The 23107-nt window shown below is 48.7% G+C and overlaps 1 protein-coding gene and 1 long non-coding RNA gene across 2 annotated transcripts in view; one reads left to right on the top strand and one right to left on the bottom strand.

The window, feature by feature from the left end:
* The window catches only part of LOC120404793 (zinc finger protein 850-like), a gene marked incomplete at its 5' end in the record, with an annotated part of 508632 nt that overhangs the window by 307609 nt on the left and 177916 nt on the right, over nt 1-23107 (bottom strand). The gene's annotated exons all lie outside the window — the stretch shown is intronic.
* On the top strand, nt 11042-13476 carry LOC120404810. The gene is made up of 2 exons (XR_005598190.1): nt 11042-11286; nt 13137-13476. It is a non-coding gene; the product is annotated as an uncharacterized LOC120404810 (long non-coding RNA).

Raw genomic sequence — 23107 nt, 5'->3', positions numbered from 1 at the left:
CATTAATGCCTGGCAGTGTTTTGCAGATCTCATAGCTGCTTGGGCACATTCAAGCCCCCCCTTTTCTTGGTTGTCAGCTACGTCTTAGCTGCGAGCAGTGTCCTTGAATGGGGCCAATGTCTTATCTTTAGACTGAGCATACTAGCTATTTTTTTCCCCCAGTTAATTCGTTCTGTTCTTTTTCCTTCTCCCCTTCTTGGCTTCTTTTAACCTACAAAGGAAACTTCCACTCTTCACTCATACACCTTTTCCCAACAATGAACACATACACATTGCCATTATACAGTACATTAGTCTTATTATTTATCCATGCTAGCTTACATTTCCTGCTCTGATCCAGCATTCAGGGCACAGTAGTCAGCAAAAAGAAGGTCTCTTAGCACAGTCTCCTTTATTTTGGTGACAGCCTGGAGTCTTCACAGGTTGAACAGTTTCCCATCAGTCCTGTATCTCAGGCTGATTCCCAAGGAACTGTTCTGAAAGGCATCTGACAGCATAGCTGAAAACATTATGCTGAACAGGGTCGGTGCCAACACACACCCTTGCTTGACGCCGTTTGTGACGGGAAAGGCCTCTGGAGCTTCTCCGTCGTCCAGAACATGAGCCGTCATGCCGTCGTGGAACTGACGTACCATCAGGATGAATCTGTCAGGGCACCCAAACTTCGACATGATGCGCCACAGACCTTCGCGACTGACAGTGTCAAAAGCCTTGGTAAGATCCACGAAGATGGTATACAGTTCACGATTCTGCTCTTGACACTTCTCTTGGAGCTGTCGAACTGCGAAGATCATGTCCACAGTGCCACGCTCTTTGCGGAAACTGCACTGTGTCTCGGGTAGTAAACCCTGTTCCAGATGGTCAATCAGGCGATTCAGCAGCACTTGTGCAAGGATCTTACCTGCGCTAGAAAGCAGTGATATTCCTCTATGATTATCACAGACTTTTCGATTTCCTTTCCTCTTGTAGAGGTGTACGATGGATGCGTCTTTCAATTCCTGAGGAATGGACCCTTGATTCCAGAAGGACTGGAACAGCTGAGTGAGTTTGTCAACAAGCATTGCACCACCATCCTTATAGATTTCCGCTGGAATCGCATCAGATCCTGAGGCCTTGCCACTAGACAGCTGACTGATGGCCTGTAGGGTTTCAGTCTCTGATGGTGGAACGTCCAGGCTGTAATTAATATCCGCCTGCGGCATTCTGTCAATCGCCTCATTATTGATGGAAGATGGGCAGTTCAGTACGGATTGGAAATGCTCAGCCCAATGCTGTAAAATCAGTCTTCTCAGTAATGAGAGTTACACCATCTAAGTCCAGTAGAGGGGAACTCCCTGAAGGCCGAGGTCCGTACAAGGATCTAAGGGCTTTGTAGAACCATTTGGCATCGTTTCTATCAGCAAACTTCTGGATTTCATCTGCTTTGGCACTCAACCAGGAGTCCTGCATCTTACGAAGCTTGCTCTGTACGGTCCTGCGAATGTTGTTGAAGGCATTTTTCCTAGCTGTTGACGACAGGTCATTCTGATAAGCACGGTGAAGGCGGTGCTTTTCAGCAAGTAAAGCCTTGATCTCTTCGTCGTTTTCATCAAACTAGTCCTGCTGTTTCCTGTGTGAGGGTCCAAGAACCTTTAGTGCAGAAAAGTGCACAATATTTCGGAAGCGTTCCCAGTTCCTCTCAACGTTTTCCTCTAATTGCAGCTCTGAGAGTTGGTTGTCGAGATCTTCTACTAGTGAAGCTGCTGTGTTGGGGTTCCTCAGTTTACTGACGTTGATCTTTTTCATCACAGCTTTATTTCCCTGCGGACGTCTCTTTGGCTTGATGTGAAGGCTTAATTTAGAGATGATAAGTCTATGATCAGTCCAACAGTCAGCACTCGGCATGGCCTTAGTCACCCTTACATCCTGTCTGTCTTTCCTCCGCACAATGACATAATCAATGAGATGCCAGTGCTTGGAACGTGGGTGCATCCAGGACGTCTTTTTGCGAGTGGGCAGGCAGAAGATGGTATTGGTGATGATCAAATCATGAGCCGCACATGTCTTCAATAGTAATAGGCCATTGCTGTTGCATTTGCCGATTCCATTTTTTCCAATGACGCCATCCCAGGCAGAGTGATCGGATCCTACTCTTGCGTTAAAATCGCCAAGTAGAATCAGCCTGTCGGTGTGCTTCACGGATGAAAGTAGGGCATCGAGATCTTCATAAAACTTGTCCTTTACTTCATCCGGATTTGTCATTGTGGGTGCGTAAGCGCTGATTAGTATAACTCGCTTTCCTCTCGGTAGTGGAAGATGCAGTGTCATGAGTCGATCGTTCACGCCCTTGGGAAGACTGGCAAGTTTGCGGACAAGATGATTCTTAACCGCAAAGCCAACTCCAGATTCACGATGTTCGTCACTGCTACGTCCACACCAGAAGAATGTGTAACCACCTCCTGTTTCTGTGAGCTGACCTTCGTTGGCTAGATGAGTTTCACACAGGGCCGCAATATCGATGTTAAATCTTGCGAGCTCTCTGGCGACCAGCAAGCTAGCATGGATAAATTCACAGCAGCATGCGATAACTTCGGCCTCCTCATCAACATAAAGAAAACCGAAGTGATGCACCAGCCAGCTCCGAAAGCCCAACACCAAGAGCCCACCATCATAGTGAAGGGACAAAAGCTGCAAGCAGTGGACCAATTTACATACCTTGGCAGCACCCTTTCTCGCGCAGTGACAATTGACATAGAGGTCAACTGCAGAATCGCTAAGGCAAGTTCTGCATTTGGCAGACTGTTGACCAACGTGGAATAAGCCTTGCTACAAAGCTTAAAGTCTACCGAGCAGTAGTGCTAACTACCCTGATGTATGCCAGTGAGACTTGGACTGTATACAGGAGGCACGCTAGGCAACTGAACCACTTCCACATGACTTGCCTCCGCAGACTTCTGAGGATCCGGTGGCAGGATAAGGTGCCAGATACAGAAGTCCTCTCCAGAGCAGGCCTGCCGTCAATTTATACTCTGCTTATGAAAGCCCAGACACGCTGGGCAGGCCATGTTGTAAGGATGCCAGACCACCGCATCCCCAAACAGCTCTTTTATGGTGAGCTGTCTCAAGGAAAGTGATCGCACGGGGGACAAAAGAAGTGATATAAAGACACGCTGAAAGCCTCTCTTAAGTCCCTGGATATTGACATCACCTCCTGGGAAACCCTGGCACAAGACCGATCGACATGGCGTACGCTGATCCATCAAGGCTGCCAGACATCTGAAACCAGAAGGATAACTATTGCACAAGAGAAGCGAGCACTCCGTAAAGCCAGAGCTGTAAATGTAGTAACAGTGGTGCCCACACATGTCTGCCCGACATGTGGCAGAACATTTCGTGCCCGTATTGGCCTTATCAGCCACCTGCGGACGCACTGTGGACAGCTCACAACCTGCTAGATGTCACGGTCGTCTTCGAAAACGATGGACGAACATCAGTCTTATTATTCAATGTATGCCACATATACCCTTCCAGTAAAATAACTTTATTACAGAGCTTTGGAGCAACAAGCCAGGACAAGCACACCCACTTTGAGGAGTTCACTCAGTACAACCTCTTGTGTCCAATGGCTTCCCACCCTTCCCAGCCCTCTGGCTAGAAATCTGAGGTAGCCAGAAGGATCCCATGTGCAATATGGGGAGTGGGTTAACTTTTCATGTCCTTGCTTCCAAAGACTGTTGGTATGCAAATTTTAACAACAATTTTTCCAGTTAAAAGATCTGGCCAATGAAGTTTCTTTTTCTTACTTAAGTAAATGTATTAGACTTTAGTATATCACGTTCTCCTGATTTATCCAAACACTTTGTATTCCAAGTTGAATAAAACAAGTATCTGCTTCTTTTTTTTGATTTAATCCTCCTGTTTGATTTTAAACTAGACTATTGGATGAAAATATTAAACACAACAATTCTGGCCACAAGACAAACCCCACAAGACAGGACATAGAACACAGAACATAATTCCTATTGTGCCAGTAAATGCATGGTACGTTGAATGCTGTTCAGCTGGCATCAGTTTTCTCTGATTATCTGAAAGACAAAAAAAACAGAGGTCTACCCTTCTGGGCAGCCAGTCATTGCTTAAAAGATACAAATACTCTTGTTGATTTCAGGCAAAACAGGGGAATTACCCCGTATTTTCTTGTATATGTTTCATAGGCAGCCCAGGTTTCAGTGGCTTCTACCTTATCAGTTAGATAATTTGCATTAATAGAGATGCTTTGTGGCTTGCTTCTGGATCCAAAGCTATTCACAGCTTAAAAGATTTTACCTTAAAAGGGACATAATTAAATTTACCAGAATTTTGATTGCCTTTTACTTTTAACTCCTGCTTTCAAACACTGAAAGAAAACATCACTACTTATAGTGGCCCCTTAGAGCCTAATAGGGTTTTAATTACATAGCACTGTATACATTTCTTTAGCTAATTTGACTACATTGTTCATAGCCAAATAATTGCAATCAAATAATTTCTTGCCTGGATTTATTTACAAACATTTCAAAGACACCAAGAACTTTCCTCTTTAGCATTTTTACAAAGTTCAACTGCTGTTCCCTCCAGCGACTACATAGTTAACTTCTCACTTCTTCCTTAAATCACTTGCTTGTCTCCCAACAGCCACTTTTATCAACTCAAATCACCATTTCAAGTATTGTCCTGGGTATTTGAAAGCCCCATGCTTATACTTACTTACTCCTTCCTTCCACTACGCCCTCAAAATTTTCCAACTTGGTTTCCAATCGCTCTATCTGTTGCCTGCCTGCTTGGGCCCGATCCTGCTTTCCTCGCTGAACCGTCTCTTCCACGGGCACTGGCTTTGTTCCAATACCAGTTTAGCTAGGAGGGTGGGCTTCTCAACTAGCCCCCACCCTTTCTGGTCTCTTCCCTTAAACATTCTTACTCACAAGGCTACCCGAGTCCTCCCTCGTGAGGCTTGCCACCTGGGCAAAACACATGGCCCACTGGAATTTAACTATTCAGTTTCCTCTTGTGGCAAACACACTGCTGTTATGGCGTATGCAGAGCACAAATGGTTAAATTTTAACAAGTCCCTGAAGGACCTGTAATTGCTTAGCCAGTGCTTCCTTTTCTGCCTGGAAGTCCTGTCTCAAGGCCTGCAACTTGCCCTGGGCGTAGGTTTGAGTTGCTGCCTGGTTCATGATCTATGCTCTTAATTGCTCAATTCTAGTTATCAAGTACACATCTCTTCCCTTTTCTCCAACTTCTCTATTGCCCAGTCCAGCTACGACTGGGGGTAGATCCACCTGCCACCCTTCTCGGTCAACCGGGGTGGAGATAGGAATGCTAAACCCCTCTCCAATTCTCAAACTTACTGCAGCTGAGAGCGGGCACACCTTTAATCATGCAATCCTCAACATATAACACCAACAGTACCAAGCAAAGAAAACATAAAATAACAAGGGTAAAACAAATAGATGGTGTAAATTCTGCAGGGTTCCCCCCTTCTCAATTGCTCACCAAACTGTGACAGATTTGTTACCAATCTATCCCTCGTGTCAGGTGATCAGGCTGACACTACAGGATCCTTGGGAGAAGATAAAGAAAACACACCATATAACTGAATTTTAAAACTTCATTAATTAAAATAATAAAACAACAGAGAGTGTTGGGAACGCTCCGACATCACTCAGGGAAAACATTAATGCCCCAAGCCCTAAGCCACTTTCATATTCACACACCTATGTCCAGACTGGCCACGTCTGTGTATAATGTTCAGAGAAGCGGGAGAGGTGGACGGGAGATTATCCTGTATACAGCTTATCCAGAATTTCCAACATGCTTCCGCTCTTGGGAGGGCTGTTCTTTTACACCCTGGGATCTCCTGCAACGTCTCTTTCAGAGATTCCAGTCCAAGTCGGCTGCCTGTGGCTTCTTCAGTGTCACCAAGCCACACCGGCTTCAGGGTCGCAAAGGCACACCGTTGGCTCTCACTGGACAGTTAAGCTTTGCAAATGTAATCTCAGTTCTGTAACTTGTATTGCCTTTGGTTTGCCTCTGTGTATATTTTTTCACAGCCAGCTGGGGTTGAAAGCTGTTTTTCTTTGTACTTAGCATGGTCTGCGTTGATTCTTGACCTTGAACACAGAGCAACTTTCTCTTTATTTCTGGGCCAAGCTGAATTTCCAATTAACCCATTCCTTTCCTCAATAGACAAATTGCTCACTCTGTGTCAGAGGCTTTCTTGGTGATTAAAAGCATCTTAGATGTATGATCTTTTCTAGATTGAAGGTACCTTCTAGTGGGCATTGTTTAGATGGATTTTCACGCGTCTAAAGATTCCAATTCTCTAAATACCTGCAGGTTTTAGGACCATAATGTACGTACATGAAATAAGATTGGGTACCCTTAGGAGGTGAGAGGGAATGCTTAGACTGTCTGCCACCCATTTTCCAATCACACACACAGGGAGGATGCCCTGTCCGCGCTAGCAGCACATAAACTAAGGGTCTTTCCCTACAGGGTACTCACACAGGAGAGGCTAACGAGGATGGCCACGACCCTCCTACACCTCCCTTCAGCAAAGAGCGTCGGCTAGTCTCAGGGAGATGGCACTGCTCTCTCTCGTTGCATCCAGTGAGATGATCAGACTGTCAGTAGCCCACACGGAAAGGAAGGGGGAGGGAAGATGGGTTCACACGCGCCTAGACCCAGGGAGCTTCCTCGCTGGAGGATGCCAGGCCGAGTCAGCCATAGTAACTCTAACTCAGGAACCAATCCATGCAACAAACCTCGATGCCAACTCTGCCCACATATCTACACCAGCGACGGCCCCACGGACAGTCCTCCTCCGATACCCCAGTAGAGATTTCAAAAGGTCTCATACCTCTCTTGTGGTGCCATGAGGTCCAAAGGGGAACGATCCGTAGCAGCTGCCTGTGTCTCAGTAGGCGTTGCCATCCCGGACGAACCCCCAGATTGTCAGAGAAAAAATTAGTTCTAACTTTTTGGTTGGGTGCAGCAGAGTCAGATACTTTATTCTGTTTAGCAGCTACAGCAGGGAGAGAGTGCACTAGGACATAGGATCTCCCCTGCCTAGACAGGTCTCTCAACAGGTAAACAATTACAGCAGCATTTATACTTTTGTTACAGACAATAATAAGCAACAGCTGCATTTTGTTTATACATAGGTAATCCTGTTTTCTTGTTTTTCTCACTTATGAGACTCCAGTCTACATTTCATATGATCTACACATTATCTACACAAGGTCGAAACAGCTTCTCACACAGTTCTTTTCCACTCGCCTCACACAATCTTCACTTCTACAAATCTCTTGTTAGTAGTGTTACAGTTAGCCTAACTCTTGCTAACAAAGACTGTCATACATTAAGATCCCCTGCAACCCCCCACCCAACCAGCGACACCATCACAGGACCTAACCAGATCAGCCACACCATCACCGGTTCATTCACCTGCACGTCCACCAACGTTATCATATGCCAGCAATGCCCCTCTGCTATGTACATCGGCCAAACTGGACAGTCTCTAAGGAAAAGGATAAATGGACACAAATCAGATATTAGGAATGGCAATATACAAAAACCTGTAGGAGAGCACTTCAACCTCCCTGGCCACACAATAGCAGATATTAAGGTGGCCATCCTGCAGCAAAAAAACTTCAGGACCAGACTTCAAAGAGAAACTGCTGAGCTCCAGTTCATCTGCAAATTTGACACCATCAGCTCAGGATTAAACAAAGACTGTGAATGGCTTGCCAATTACAGAACCAGTTTCTCCTCTCTTGGTTTTCACTCAACTGCTAGAACAGGGCCTCATCCTCCCTGATTGAACTAACGTCGTTATCTCTAGCTTGCTTCTTGCTTGCATATATAAACCTGCCCCTGGAAATTTCCACTACTTGCATCCGAAGAAGTGGGTATTCACCCACGAAAGCTCATGCTGCAAAACGTCTGTTAGTCTATAAGGTGCCACAGGATTCTTTGCTGCTTCTACAGAACCAGACTAACACGGCTACCCCTCTGATACTGGAATGTTAGTGTCACTGGTTACAACCCGACCAGGAAGGGGAGAGATGATAACAGTGGTGGGCTTGGAGGCACTTCACATTAGACACGTCATTACCTGTTTAAAAAGTTCTTGAAGAACCCCAGGACCTCAAATGAACAGGGCTCAACCTGCTAACTAACACGACCTAGCAGGGGAATCAGTGGTGGACTGGTACAGTTCACTGAATCCAAACCAGAAAAGGTTCAGTTTCTCCTTTAACACCTGTTTGTGGCTTGTGGGAAGACAATTGGGTTTGCATGGGGGAATTCCTATTTGGAGACAGATGGGTGAGGTCTCAAATAGCCATTAGTAAATCATCCTTGGAGATTTAAAAAGATGACAGATACTTTTCTAAGCCTCTATTGTGGGTCTCATTGTGGTGGGTAAAGATGAACTGATCACTGGCCTGCATGTTAACAGTTGCTCTGGGGCCAGTGATCGTGACTTGATTGTATTCAGTAAGGACCAATAGAGGAAAGCTCCAAGCAGCCATATTTACATTTGGTGCATTGCAAGGGCTAACTTTTCAAACAGCTCTCTCCTTCTTGGGGTGGCAGCTGCCTCCTCTCCTGACTTGGCCCTCCAGCCCAGTCACTTCCAAACTTCTCCCCTTCCAGGGTCATCTAGAACTAAAAGCCAAGGAATCAACACCCAACATGGGCTAGTAGGTGTGAGGGGGAAATGCCTCCTGTGACGAAGTGGGGGGGTTTCTTGTTTTTCCGTGTTTTCCAGTGAGTTGCATGCAGAGGGAGTGGGACTCAGTGTCCCCGGGTGTTACTGGTTTCACAAGTTGAGGGGAGAGGGAGTTTGTTGTTAGAGAGGACCGGAGAGGGAACTTGGGACCCCAGCTGATGGCCTGGAGGATGGATACTCCAGCGACTGGTGACTTGGTGACCCGGAGACGCAGCTCAGGAGTCACAGCTGGTTCTGGCCAGTGGGAGGACAATGGGCTGCGAAGAGAGGACCCCGGTGACCGCATGAAGAATTACTGGTTAAATTGGAAAAGACGGGGATCGAAATGAAAATCCAGAGGTGGATAAGGAGCTGGTTAAAGGGGAGATTGCAGAGGGTAGTATTGAAGGGGGAACTGTCCGGTTGGAGGGGGGTTAACAGTGGAGTTCCTCAAGGCTCGGTTTTGGGTCCGATTTTATTCAATCTATTTATTGCTGACCTGGGAACCAAGAGTAAGAGTGGGCTGATAAAGTTTGCGGATGACACCAAATTGGGGGGTATTGCCAATTCGGAAGAGGATCGGGATATTCTCCAGGGAGATTTAGATGACCTTGTAAACTGGAGTATTAGTAACAGGATGAAATTAAATAGTGAGAAGTGTAAGGTTATGCATTTAGGGATGACTAACAAGAACTTTAGTTATAAGCTGGGGACGCACCAGTTGGAAGTAACGGAGGAGGAGAAGGACCTAGGAGTCCTGGTTGATCGTAGGATGACTATGAGTAGGCAATGTGATGTGGCCGTTAAAAAAGCTAATGCGGTCTTGGGTTGCATTAGGCGAGGTATTTCTAGTAGGGATAAGGAGGTGCTAGTCCCGTTATATAAGGCGTTGGTGAGACCTCATTTGGAGTATTGTGTGCAGTTTTGGTCTCCCATGTTTAAGAAGGATGAATTCAAACTAGAACAGGTACAAAGAAGGGCCACTAGAATGATCCGAGGAATGGAAGGCCTTTCGTATGAAAGGAGACTTGAGGAGCTCGGTTTGTTTTCCTTAACCAAAAGAAGGATAAGAGGAGATATGATTACACTCTTTAAATATATCAGAGGGATAAATTCCAGGGAAGGAGAGGAATTATTTCAGCTCAGTGCTAATGTGGACACGAGGACAAACGGATATAAATTGTCAGTCAGGAAATTCAGGCTTGAAATTAGACGAAGGTTTCTAACCATCAGGGGAGTGCAATACTGGAACAGCCTACCGAGGGAAACAGTGGGGGCGAAGGACTTCCATGACTTTAAGATTAAGCTAGATAAGTTTATGGAGGAGATGGTATGATAGGATAACGGGCTTAGTCAATAGGTCAATTAAGTGCCACACTGGTAAATAGTACAATGGGTCAATGGTATGATATAACCTTTTCCAGAGGGTTTGGCTGGAGAGTCTTGCCCGCATGCTCGGGGTTCAGCTGACCGCCATATTTGGGGTCGGGAAGGAATTTTCCTCCAGGGAAGATTGGCAATGGCCCTGGAGGTTTTTCGCCTTCCTCCGAAGCATGGGGCAGGGGTCGCTTGCTAAGGAGTGGGTGGATCGGCTTATGTGGCCTGCATCTTGCAGGAGGTCAGACTAGATGATCATAATGGTCCCTTCTGATCTTGAATTCTATGATTCTATGACCTAAGCAGCTGGTTCCAGCCAGAGGGGGCCAGAGGAGGGCTGAGAGGAGACGAGGCCCAGGCCACCCTGTTTACGACCCTGTTTACCTGGAGAGAAGACAATGGAGAGAGGTGGGGCTTGGGGCCGGGGATATCAGATGCCCAGCTGGAAAGCAGGGGGGCTCTGGGCTGGAGAGGGGGAGCAGGCAGAGCCCACTGGGATGCAGGGGGACTAGTATGTGCTGTGCTGAGGGAGGCCAGGCTTGAGGCCCTGAGAGTTTCCTGCACTGTGTTCAACCCTCAATAAACCCTCCTGTTTTATGCTGGCTGGGAGTCGCTCTGGTCTAGAGAAGAGGGTTGTATCAACCCCTTTGGGGGTGGAGGCCCTGGGGAGTCCAGAGCGAGTGGACTCCCTGAGGGGGCCCACGGCGAGAAACAGGTGTGCTAAGGCTCAGAGAGATGCAGCTCCAGGAGGTGGAGGGGCCTGACCCCGAGAGAGGGTGGAACCCCGAGAAGGGCTGTCACACTGGAAGGGGCACCCCCCACGGACCGCACGGGGCCATGAGTGGGCACGATCTGTGAGTCCGTGAAACCTCCATCTCTGGGTATAACAGACGCACGTCCTCTCTTCCCTCAGGGAGGGACCTTCAGGCAGTTGCTGAGGGACAAAGCCAGCCTTCCCTCAGGACCTGCCAGATAAAGGATCTTCCTCTTGCCAGGTCTGCCCACAAGTGAGCTGTTCTGCTACCTTTGAAATCCTCCCTCTGCTCTCTGCTTACCCTGCAGCTGTGTTGGGGTGGGGCTGGCTGAGGCCAGAGCAGCTCCTTAACCCCTTGTTGCCCCGTGTGAGATTTGTATTCCTCATCACAAGTCCAAACAGAGGGGAAACAACCTTGAAGGTACAGCTTTCCATACTCTTAACAGCTAACAAGCCTAGCAGGTCTGAGGGTCTATTTTTGCAAGTCGAGCTTTTTATTCTATTGGGTACTTTTATCTAATTCTTCAGATGTAGTATTTGAGTAGCAAATTATTACCCTACTAGCAGTAACAATATGAATTTTGAATCCTTAATGTTATCCTGGTTTCTCTTGAACTCCTTGGAAGCTGATTTTAGATGATGCTTCATGCATCAAACATTCTTTTGCCCTGTGTCATCCTGGCATGTCTGTTGCCGGGTTTGGGAGGAGGGTTAGAGAGAATCCATTCTGCCGGAATAGGGACTGCAACCTAGCACACTCTAGATCAGGCCTGCACAACTCATAAAGCAGCGAGGGTCACATTACTCCAAAGAAAACAGCTGAGGGCCGAAACCCCCCAGTCCCACGGAAACATCCACCCCCCCGCCCCCAGCACCTCCCGGCCCCGTGAAAACACCCCGGCCTAGCACCGCCCAGCCCTGCAGAAACAAACCCTCCTTCCCCAGCGCCCCCCACCAAAACAGCTGTGGGCCAAAAAGGAAGGTTGGGGGTGGGGAGGTGATACTTCATTTTAAATCACCCAGGGGCTCCCAGCTGAAGAGCTGGCTGGGAGCCCTCAGGGGCAAATTAAAGGGCCCGGGGCTTTAGTGGCTGGGGGAACTCAGAGCTTTCCGGGGCAGGGGCAGGTATTTAAAGGGCACAGAGCTCCTGCCACTGAGGGGAGCCCGAACCCCTTAAATCCCAGCCCCAGCCAATCCGTTGGAGCCGCGGCCGGGATTCAAAGGGCTCTGGGCTGCCCGCAGAGCGCCGTGTGCGGGGGATTTAGAATCCCCCCGCGGGCCGCCCAGTGAGGCTCCGCAGGCCATATGTTGTGCAGGCCTGCTCTAGATAAATGTGCGCCAGGGTTTCCTTTGCGCCACAGAAGGAGCAGGTGTCCAGGATAGGGGTAAACCGCGGGAAGTACAAGCCCGTGCTACGGCCCTGTGGAGGAGCCACCAACTGATATCTCCAGAGGGCCTGGGAACCAGGGTGGAGTATAGGCTGGTCCACCAGGACTTCTCACCCTCGAGAGGTAGCAGGAGGTCCTGCCCCTTTGTGTCAGGGCAGGATGCGAGGGTGAGGAAGAGAAGGGGGTGGAGCATGAGCATGTACAGATGTTTCCTTGGCACGGTCTGGAACTGAACTGGCTTCAAATTGTGCAGCTGGCTCACGGTGAAAGTGCGGGGGGGCGGTCAGGTCCACGGGGCAGGGGCCCCATAAAAATGTCTGGAAGTGTCTGGGGTGGAGGGTGGGTGGGGCATGACCTTTCCCAGGACCCTTCCTGGTAGATGCTGTGCTTTCATTCCTGGACACTGCTAGGAGGCCCAGCTTCCATCCCTAGCAGCTTGGCTGTTCCATCCCCTACAGTGAACCTCAACTGCCTTTAAAGGACTATCCAAGCCCCTCCCAGGTCTGCTCCTGTTGGGGGTCTCTCTCCTGGCTGAGCACAGGCTGTCCTTCTATCACCCACCAGGCCTGGATCCTAGTTACATGCTGCTCCCTTCTCATGTAGCCCTGCACGTATTCCCTTCACCTGGGGACAGGTTCAGTTGAGCTGCAACCCCTTTCATGGCCATCTCACCCTGGGACAGCCTGAAACTGGAAACCTGTGGGCTAATAGTAACTGTTTCTGTGAAAGATGCTGAAGGCACAATGAAAGAGGAAATCCTTTGGACTGGATTTAAATGATTCCAAAGGAAAGTGAATGTGAGAAATTGTACAGAATTACCCTCCTAGCAAAAAAAAAGTTGAAGGTCCGAAAAGACCTTGTGTCCATATTCTGTATAACACAGGCCATAGAACGTCACCGAGTGCTTCCTCCAGAAAACCTATGGCATATGACTGAGCCAGAGCACATCTTCTGGAAAGACATCTACATGCATTTGAGCCAGCTGGTAAGAAAAAACATTCTTCTGCAGTGATGTGAAGTTACAGAACATGGAGAAGAAGAAAACTTCTACTTGGGTTGTTACTGGAGCTGAAGCAGAGAGGCCAGGATAAACATGGCTAGGGCCCAGGACTGACTATCAGCAGATCTGCCGTTTTCTATTCCTGGCTTTTTGACCATGAGCAAATTCTTTGCTTCTGTGTGCCTCAGTTTCCACAACTATCAAATAAAGATAATCAAGGTTCTGGGTTTTTTCTCTCCTCTTTTGCAAGGCGAGAAACTTAGATCCATTTGGGGCCTGTCTACACTACCGGTCTAGAGTGTCTTTGTAAGCTGATGACCCCCACCTCTTGTTCAGAACCTATGGATAACACAAGCTCCTAAGTTTGTTCTGTGCTTAGCCCCTATGGAACAGCTGGGCTGGACGGCCTTTTCTCACTGGGCTGTGAGGAGAAGGTTCTGGGCACTAGGGATATGAAGAGCTCTCAAGGACTAATTCTTGAAAATAAATATCAATGAACTGCCACACAATATAAAATCACTGCCGCTAACATTGCTGGGTGATCAAATACTAGCAGAGTGGTAATTAATGCTGAGGACAGGGCAGTGACACAGAGCAATGGGATCCATTGATAAGCTGGCCCCAGTGAAAGAAAACAAGTTTGAAAAGAACCAAATGAAAGGTCCTCTACCTAGCAACAAAGCATGCAGGCCACACCTACACAATGGGGAAGTGTCTCCAGGAAAGCACTAATTGTGAAGAGCATTTAGGGGCCATGCTGGCCAAGCCATTCAACATGAGCACCCAGTGTGATGCTGTGGTGAACAGGGCTAACGCCATCATTAGATGTATGAAAAGAAGAGTGAGTAGCATAGGGAGGTGACACACCATCAGTAAGACCGATCCTGGAATACGGCCTCCAGTTTTGGCATCCACCTTTGAAAAAGATTTTGAAATATTGGAGATGGGGCAGCAAAAAGCAATGAAACATTTTGAGGGCTGGAGACAAATGCCTGCTAGTGAGCTAATGAAGAGCTCAGCATGTTTAGACTATCAAAAAGATTGGGAAGTGACATCATTGAAGTGTTGAAGTGACTTCATAGAGAGAAAAGATTGGGTATTAAAGGGCTCATTAATCTAGCAGAGAAAAGCAGAACAAAACCCAGTGGCTGGAAACTCAAAAGAGACCAATTCATATTAGAAATAGGACACAAATATTCAACAGTGAGGATGAATCACCAAAGGAAGAAACCAGAAAGGGAAGTGGTGGGAATTCCCCATTTCTTGGTGTCTTCTAATGAAGACTAGGTGCCTTTCTGGAACTGTTTAGTGAAAAACTAGCTACTATTCTATCCAGAAAGCATGCGCTATGCAGGGTGTCAGATTACATGCTCTAATTGTCAATTCTGTCCATAAAGTCTACTAATTTATGAACAATTGAGCATAGCATGGGGAAGAGCATCTCGTGTTCTACTGTGTAGTCGGAGTCATCCCCACAATGAAGAGTCATTGAGTGGGGTGATCCAGGGGAAGCAGTTCAAACATCTAATGTGGCTGGACAGGGGCAGGACTTCAGCACTGCAGGGGAGGGGTGGGTGTGGCAGTGACATCACAAGGGCCTTTGGCAGGACCTCAGCCTATTGGACAAAGGTGGTGGGGAGGGGATGATCTCACAGAGAGATCTTGACATCAGCCAGGCAGGACAGGTGTGCAGGACAGGGGCAACCTTGGAGATCCCTGTGGCTTTGCTTCAGAACGTCTCCTTCTCTAGGTCTCTCCTTGAGGACTGAGAGAGAATTCACTTTCAGGTACGTGAGTGCAAGGAGGACCCTCTTTGGAGTTTTCTCCTTTTCCTTGATTGATTTTGCCAGAAAACAGACATCCCTGTATAGAAGGTAAGAGCAGGGGCGGCTCTACAAAGTAGGCTGCCCCAAGCAGCGCGGAGCGCTGCGCCGCTCTTCCCCAGTCCCACGGCGGGTCCCCTCTTCCCGCGGCTCCGGCATCCTGGGGAGGGCGGCATTTGGCTGCGGTGGAGCTCCCGCCGGCATGCCTGCGGCAGGTCCACCGGAGCCCGGGACGAGCGGACCTGCGCGGTCGCCTGCGGGAGCTCAACCGAGCCGCGGGAAGACGGGACCCGCCGCAGTCATGCCTGCGGCAGGTCCGCTCGTCGGGCTCCGGTGGACCTGCCGCAGGCATGCCGGCGGGAGCTCCACCGCAGCCAAATGACGCCCTCCCCAGGATGCCGCCCCAAGCGGGCGCTTGGCCCGCTGGTGCCTAGAGCCGCCCCTGGGTAAGAGCCTCCGAGAGGTTTGGAACCTGTTCAGTCTGATCCATCAGTTGCCAGCCGATTTTTAGGAAAGGAAAACACTAGATTGTGGGGGCAGCATTTGATTTCCGACCTAGGACATTGTCCCTTAGAATCACTGGGGACTTTGGGGTTTCTCCTTTTTGTTTTCCCTTTTCCTCTGTCACACCTACATTTCTCTTCTTGCTTCCTTTCTCTTTTTCCTCTGCTCTACTCCCACCACCAGGAGCTCTGTGTGTGCACTGGCGGGGGTGGGAGGCTTGTGGGAAACCCTCACAAAGAGGTGAGACTGGAATAGTGCTCCGAGAGTTATCCCCTCAGTGGTGACCTACGCTATTCTTTGGGCTATTTGAGGAGAACCCTTAGCCTCTCACCCCTCAAAGTCTGAACCTTGAGTGGCTGAGGAGGGGGCTATTGACAGGGAGAAAACTCTGGTCTTTGTTGTTCTCTTTTATGACCAAGCACAGAAGTCACAACCAGTTATATGTTTGACCAATGCTGATGCTGCTCTCCATTCATTGTCTCAGAGCAGTTCATGGTCCTCTCTAACCTTCCAATTCTTCTAAAAGAATTGCTGAATGATTCCTATGAACAATTATTTGTCTATAGCTCATTTGAGAGCAATTCTGCTACTGAATGGCTGCATCAGCTAAGACAAGTCACTGCTCCTTTCTCAGCCTTAATTTCTTTCTTTCTGCAGAAAAGGACCTAGGGGTTACGGTGGACGAAAAGCTGAATATGAGTCAACAGTGTGCCCTTGTTGCCAAGAAGGCTAATGGCATTTTGGGTTGTATAAGTAGGGGCATTTCCAGCAGATCGAGGGATGTGATCATTCCCCTCTACTCAGCACTGGTGAGGCCTCATTTGGAGTACTGTGTCCAGTTTTGGGCCCCACACTACAAGAAGGATGTGGATAAATTGGAGAGAGTCCAGCGGAGGGCAACAAAAATGATTAGGGGGCTGGAGCACATGACTTATGAGGAGAGGCTGAGGGAACTGGGATTGTTTAGTCTGCAGAAGAGAAGAATGAGGGGGGATTTGATAGCTGCTTTCAACTACCTGAAAGGGGGTTCCAAAGAGGATGGATCTAGACTGTTATCAGTGGCAGAAGATGACAGAACAAGGAGTAATGGTCTCAAGTTGCAGAGGGGGAGGTTGAGGTTGGACATTAGGAAAAACTTTTTCACTAGTAGGGTGGTGAAGAACTGGAATGGGTTACCTAGGGAGGTAGTGGAATCTCCTTCCTTAGAGGTTTTTAAGGTGAGGCTTGACAAAGCCCTGGCTGGGATGATTTAGTTGGGTTTGGTCCTGCTTTGAGCAGGGGGTTGGACTAGATGACCTCCTGAGGTCCCTTCCAACCCTGAGATTCTATGATTCTATGATTCTCCTTCTGTCAAGTACGCATAATAATCCTCTCCCACCTACCTCGCGATGGGTGGATGACGGGGATCCATTGAAGAGTGTCACTAGTAGCAGTGCAGAATAAGAGGTGTCCTATCACATTGAGCCATATCAGATGATGACATAATATTCTATTGTATTGGTATTTTATTCTTTTGAAATTGTTAAGAGCAGCAACTACTTAGCTCTGACTGAAGCATCTCATCTAACTTTCTAGATCACGGTGTCTCCTCTTTGTGTACAATGAGACAGTTGAATGCACTGTGAAAAGAGGAGATGCTCTTGTTTTGCAAACAAATATTTTTGCAAAGAATTTTCATCCTACTTGTAATGATTTCAAGAAACAAAGTGGTTTAGTCATTCAGATTTGGATTTTCTGACAGAAAACGGTTTCCATGAAAATTTTCACCCCTTCTTTCCTGGGCTCTATCCCTGCCTCCGTGGGGGTTGTTGTCTGTTAGTTAGAACAGGAGTCTGGACTGTTGGCTTCTCTTTCTGACTCTGTCACCACTTTGCGTGGGACTCCTTGGGTAAGTCCAATGGGAATAGGGTCAATTCTCTAACTGCAGGCAGCAGTGAGCCTGGGTGAGAAGGGATGCTCAAGCTGTCTGCGGCGGAGAAAGGGATGTTTCCAAGTGTTGAACGTCAAGAATTCTAAACTTTACTAAAATGGCTAGTGTAGAGAAAGAAAAAATAGTTGGGGGCAAACTTGAACCATTGTCTTTTTTAAAGCCCATTCGGGGACGTGAGTGCCAGAGAGCCATAGAGAAGGGGAGCAACTTGCCCTGTCCCAAAGATCAATAGGCAGCAATGGAAGCAGGAGTGACACTTCCTCTCAAAGGCAGGGGGACCGGACATTAGGGCCTGGTTGCAATTGCCAGGTGTGGGAGGGAGTGTGCAGCAGCGGTTAGTGAAGGGGTCCATCCATGGCTCTGACTCTCAGTGTGACCCTGAGCCAGTAGCTGAGGCCCGTTTGCCATCAGTAGGGTTGGGGTCCCATCGCTACAGCCCAGGGGGGTTGGGAGGCTCCAGGAAGGTGTGTAAAGGGCTGGGATGTCAGGATCCTGGAGCCGCTGTCACCTCCGCACTAGGGCAGTGTTTTGCACCCCGCTGCTGCTGGCTGACTTTCTCCGTCCCCTGGCAATAAGACAGACTCTTGTTTTCTCAGCCAGTCGATCGCCCTGGAGTCATCCCCCTGCCTGCTGGCTGGGCAGGTAACTCCTTAGGTTGCCACCCTCTCCAGCCTGCCTTGGGCTTGGAGAGTGAGGAGGAGGGCGAGGGACATCTGCTGACCCTGAACATCCGCCGTCCATCAGACCATCTCCTAGAGCAAGTGAGTGGCATTAGGGTTCCTCGGTGGCTTCCCCTGTCTATCTGGAGAGAGGCAGAAAGAGGGGGAGAGAACATCTCAAAAGGGGGATTTCATTTGCAAACAGCTCCCAAGAGCCTCTCACTCTCAGACTGGGCAGGGGCCTCTCCCGAGCCATCTCCAGTGGGTTTGGAAAGGTGCCAGCAATGGGGCTCCCAGCCCTTCCCTTGTGGGACACTGTTCCCCAGGCTGAAAGTCTCTGAGCTGGGCCAGACCCTGTCAGCTGCTGAGCATGGGAATCAATGGGGAATGAGGAGGAAGGGCCCTGGTCTTCCTGTGCCTAGCGTCTTTGTGACTTTGATCTGGGGAATGGTTTCCCAGGAGAAGTCCAGACTCCTGGGATCTGTTCCTTCTCTAGCCTGGGCGGGGGAGTGTGGCCTGGGATGACAGGAGGGGGCTGCTTGTCCAGAATAACCGATGGTCTTTGGGACTGACCCCATTGCTCTGAAAGGATGAGACTTCCTGGATATTGCAGCAGCAGCAGCAGGGATTACGAGGGGGAATGTTGGGAGCAGATCATGCAATGTAGTCCTGCCAGTGTGTGTAGCTTGCACTCCCTGCACTCGTGTTGGGGGAGAAGGGGCTGCTCTGGTTGGAGCAGGGATGAGGAGGGAGCGAAAAGGCCCATGAGTGAAAGGCTGCCTTGAGCCCAGACTCACACCTGCTCCCCGCTCGATTCCAGGATGGCCAGGCTCCTGAGGATGCTCAGGAAGAAGGCTCTGCAGGTGGTCCCAGAGCCTGAGGGAAGCAGCTGCCATCTTCCCAAGGGGCAGAGTTGTCTTCTTTACCTGAATAGGTGTATTCTCTACTTGTTCAAAGTAAAAGATTTCCATCTGGGTAATATGCCCACCATTGCATACGACTAGCGGCTAATGGAGGAATGCCTGTGTGGGGTCCAAAAATTGAAGTCAGGGGTCGATGGTCAGTGAGAAGAGTAATCTTCCATCCAAACAGGTACTGATGAAACTTTGGAATTCCGAAAACGATTCCCAATGCCTCTTTGTAGGGTAGCCTCTAAATTCTTTAGGTGATCCTCCTCATTCCTTCCAGTGACCAGGATGTCATCCAGATAGCATTGGACTCCGGGCAAGCCACACAAGATCTGGTCCATAGCCCTCTGGAACAGGGCGGGAGCAGATGTTATTCCGAAGGGTAGGCGACAGTATCGATAAAGCCCCTTATGCTTCACAATAGTCAACAGCTCTTGGGACTTTTCATCACCGTGCATCTGTAAATATGCTTGACTCAGATCAATCTTACTGAACTCTTGTCCCCCAGCCAGGCTTGCAAAGAGGTCATCGATGCGGGGAAGCAGGTATTGCTCTGCAAATAACACTGGGTTGACAGTGACTTTAAAATTTCCGCAAATCCGGAGGGAGCCATCTTTCTTCACTATTGGAACAATAGGAGATGCCCATAGGCTATGGGTAACTGTTATTAAGACACCATTTGTGACCAGGTGCTCCAGGTCCACTTCGACTTTCGGCCTGATGTCATATGGCACAGTTCTGGCTTTCAGATATTTTGGTTGACTGTCAGGTTTAATGTTCAATGTCACAGTGATTCCCTTCATACTTCCCAGAGCCTCTCCAAAAACAGCAGCATGTTTCCTTAGTATAGTGGTCAGACCGGTTTCTTCTTTAGTCACTCGGTGCACTTCTGCCCAATTCAGCTGGATCTTCCTAAGCCAAGACCTACCCATTAAGGCTGGGTAATTACCTCTAACCACAAACAGTGGCAATTTAGCAGCCTGTCCATTGAGCTCCACCTTAACATCAGGAGTGCCCAACATGGGCACAGCTTCTCCCATATTGGTCTTCAGCACTGTTTTTGTTGCTTTAAGTGGAAGATGCTGTAGCTTTTCTTTATATACAGTCCCTGAGACCAGCGAAATGCCTGCACAGGTGTCCAGTTCCATGCGTATCGGTTTGCCGTCCAACAACAGGGTTACCCAGTCTTCATGTGAGCTCACTGCCAAAGACAAAACGTGGAGTTGCTCTTCTTCTTGTGAGGAGGGATCTCCTTGGTCATCCTGGGTCTGCTCTAGGCTATGCAGATTTCGCTTTTTGGTCAGCCAGACCACAGGCCTCTTTTTCTTTTGTTTACAGGCACACTTGATGTGTCCCTTTTTGCCACAGCGTCGACACACCAGGTCCTTACACCAGCATTCTGATGCAGGGTGACCTGGCTTACCACAGCGGTAACATTCCTGACTCCCCTCAGTTTTGTGGGTAGGTTCTTGTGACACCTTATGCACCCTAGGGGATGCACCGATGGATTGTGCCTCCTTTGTAGCCAGTTCCATGGAGACAGCAATATCAATGGCCTTCTGTAAGGTAAGCTGAACCTCAGTCAATAGGTGCTTCCATATAGCTTCACTGTGCAGGCCACACACTAACCTGTCACGTAGGGCCTCGTTTAACATCTCCTTAAATTCACAGTGTTCTGCAAGCTTTCTCAGAGTTGTTACAAATTGTACAACTGTTTCGTCTTCTTTCTAGTCTCTTTTGTGGAACCTATATCTTTCAGCAATTTCCAGTGGTTTTGGAGAACAATGGGACTCCAGGATTTCCACAATGTCACTGTAAGATTTAGTCTCTGGCTTCACAGGGTGTAATAAGTTGCGTAGCAGGGAGTAGGTCTTAGCCCCTACAACACTTAAGAATATTGGCACCTTCTTCTCTTCTGTAATGTCATTTGCAATAACAAACAGCTCAAAACGCTCAGTATATACAGGCCACTGCACTAAATACTCCTCAAAAGGTTCCAGTGGCCCTGTAAGTGTAGCCATGATTTTAGTTTCAGTTTGCACAGTCAGAGCAAATAAGCCAGTTCTCACCCCCTTCCAGCAGCAAACAAGGTTTGTTTGTTTGTTTTTGTACCTTAACTTTACTTCCTTCTGTTGCTGGGGCAGCACAGAGATCCCATCCTCGTCGCCACGTTGTTATATCCTTGGGGGCAACAGCTTTAGGAAGAAATCACTGGAGACACAGAGAGCTGTAAACCTTGGAGCAGCCATTTATTGCGGCTACACACAGAACTAACCAACAGCCAGCCAAACGGACTGGGCTATCCCCTAATAATCTGACTCAGTTGCCATAGCAACACAAGATTCTATTACCACAACAACCAAATACACAACAGAACCCGGTTCCACCTTGACACTGGTAGCAGCCCAGGGCTCTGTACTCAAAAGCTAGGGCTGCTCTTTTCTCTTTGCTGCAGGTTTCCCTGGGCACATCCTACATCTCTTCTCAAGTTCCCTTCTAGGCTTTCCTTGCTGCTTTCAACTTCCTACCTAGTTCTCATTCCAGTTCATAGCCCAGCTAGGCTTGATCGCCGCTGAAGTCTGGTTCTTTCGGGGCCAATACATGGTCCCTCTGAGGCAGGATTAATTCTGTAACCAGTTTGGCTATGCCCCAGTCTCTGCAGCCCAGGGGAAAGCACTCTCCTTTCCCTGTTACAGACCTGCGCTGCCCAGGCCTGCATGCTCTTATTGGGTTGAGGTGAGTCTTGCCCACATGCTCAGGGGCCATGATAGGCTGGAAATGGATCTCTAATGTGGGGGAGCAGGGTCCACTCTACTGTGCAGCGCACAGAGATGATAGGGGACCCTGTATTGCTTCCAGCAGAGAGATCTCCTGCATCTCAGTGGCTAGAGGAGTGTGCGTGTGTGGGAGGGGGTTGGAGCTGACAAACCAAATGTCTATTCTCCCCAAATTAGTGATTGCTGGGTAAGGCCACTGCAGCTCCTTGGTTTCTTCCAAAGAGACTCAAATCTGCAACCTGACAAGGATAAGGAGACTCATGTCCCTGTCCCCATCACAGACCCTCCTAGGCCTGGTCTACACTAGGACTTTAATTCGAATTTAGCAGCGTTAATTCGAATTAACCGCGCACCTGTCCACACCATGAAGCCATTTAATTCGACATAGAGGGCTCTTTAGTTCGAATTCTGTACTCCTCCCCGACGAGGGGAGTAGCGCTAAATTCGACATGGCTATGTTGAATTAGGCTAGGTGTGGATGCAAATCGAACTTAGTAGCTCCGGGAGCTATCCCACAGTGCACCACTCCATTGACGTTCTGGACAGCAGTCCAAGCTTGGATGTTCTGACCAGCCAAACAGGAAAAGCCCCGGGAAAATTTGAATTCCTTTTCCTGTCCAGACAGTTTGAATCTCATTTCGTGGTTGGACATCAGGACGAGCTCAGCAGCACCGGCAGCAATGCAGAGCTCTCCAGCAGAGGAGTTCATGTAATCTCTGAATAGAAAGAGGGACCCAGCATGGACTGACCGGGAAGTCTTGGATCTGATCGGTGTGTGGGGTGAGGAGTCTGTGCTTTCGGAGCTGCGCTCCAAAAAACGGAATGCAAAGACCTACGAGAAGGTCTCCAAAGCCATGAGAGACAGAGGATACAGCCGGGATGCAATGCAGCGCCGCATGAAAATCAAGGACCCCAGACAAGGCTACCAAAAAATCAAAGCGGCAAACGGACGCTACGGAGCCCGCCACCACTGCCCCACCAGTGACCGTGGACTCTGACGATGGGACAGTGTCGACGGCCAGTTCCTCGGCGATGTTCGCGGACGGGGAAGATGAGGAAGGGTTTGTGGAGGACGAGGCAGGCGACAGCGCTTACAACACTGGTTTCCCCGACAGCCAGGATCTCTTCATCACCCTCACGGAGAGCCCCTACCAACCCTCCCCGGCCGTTAACCCAGACCCTGAATCAGGGGAAGGAGCAGTCGGTAAGTGCTTTAAACATGTAAACTTTTATTCTTAATATTACAGGAATCT

The sequence above is a fragment of the Mauremys reevesii genome, linkage group 4 (assembly GCF_016161935.1).
Source record: "Mauremys reevesii isolate NIE-2019 linkage group 4, ASM1616193v1, whole genome shotgun sequence".
NCBI classification, from domain to species: Eukaryota; Metazoa; Chordata; order Testudines; family Geoemydidae; genus Mauremys; species Mauremys reevesii.
This window is presented reverse-complemented; position numbering and strand designations above follow the sequence as displayed.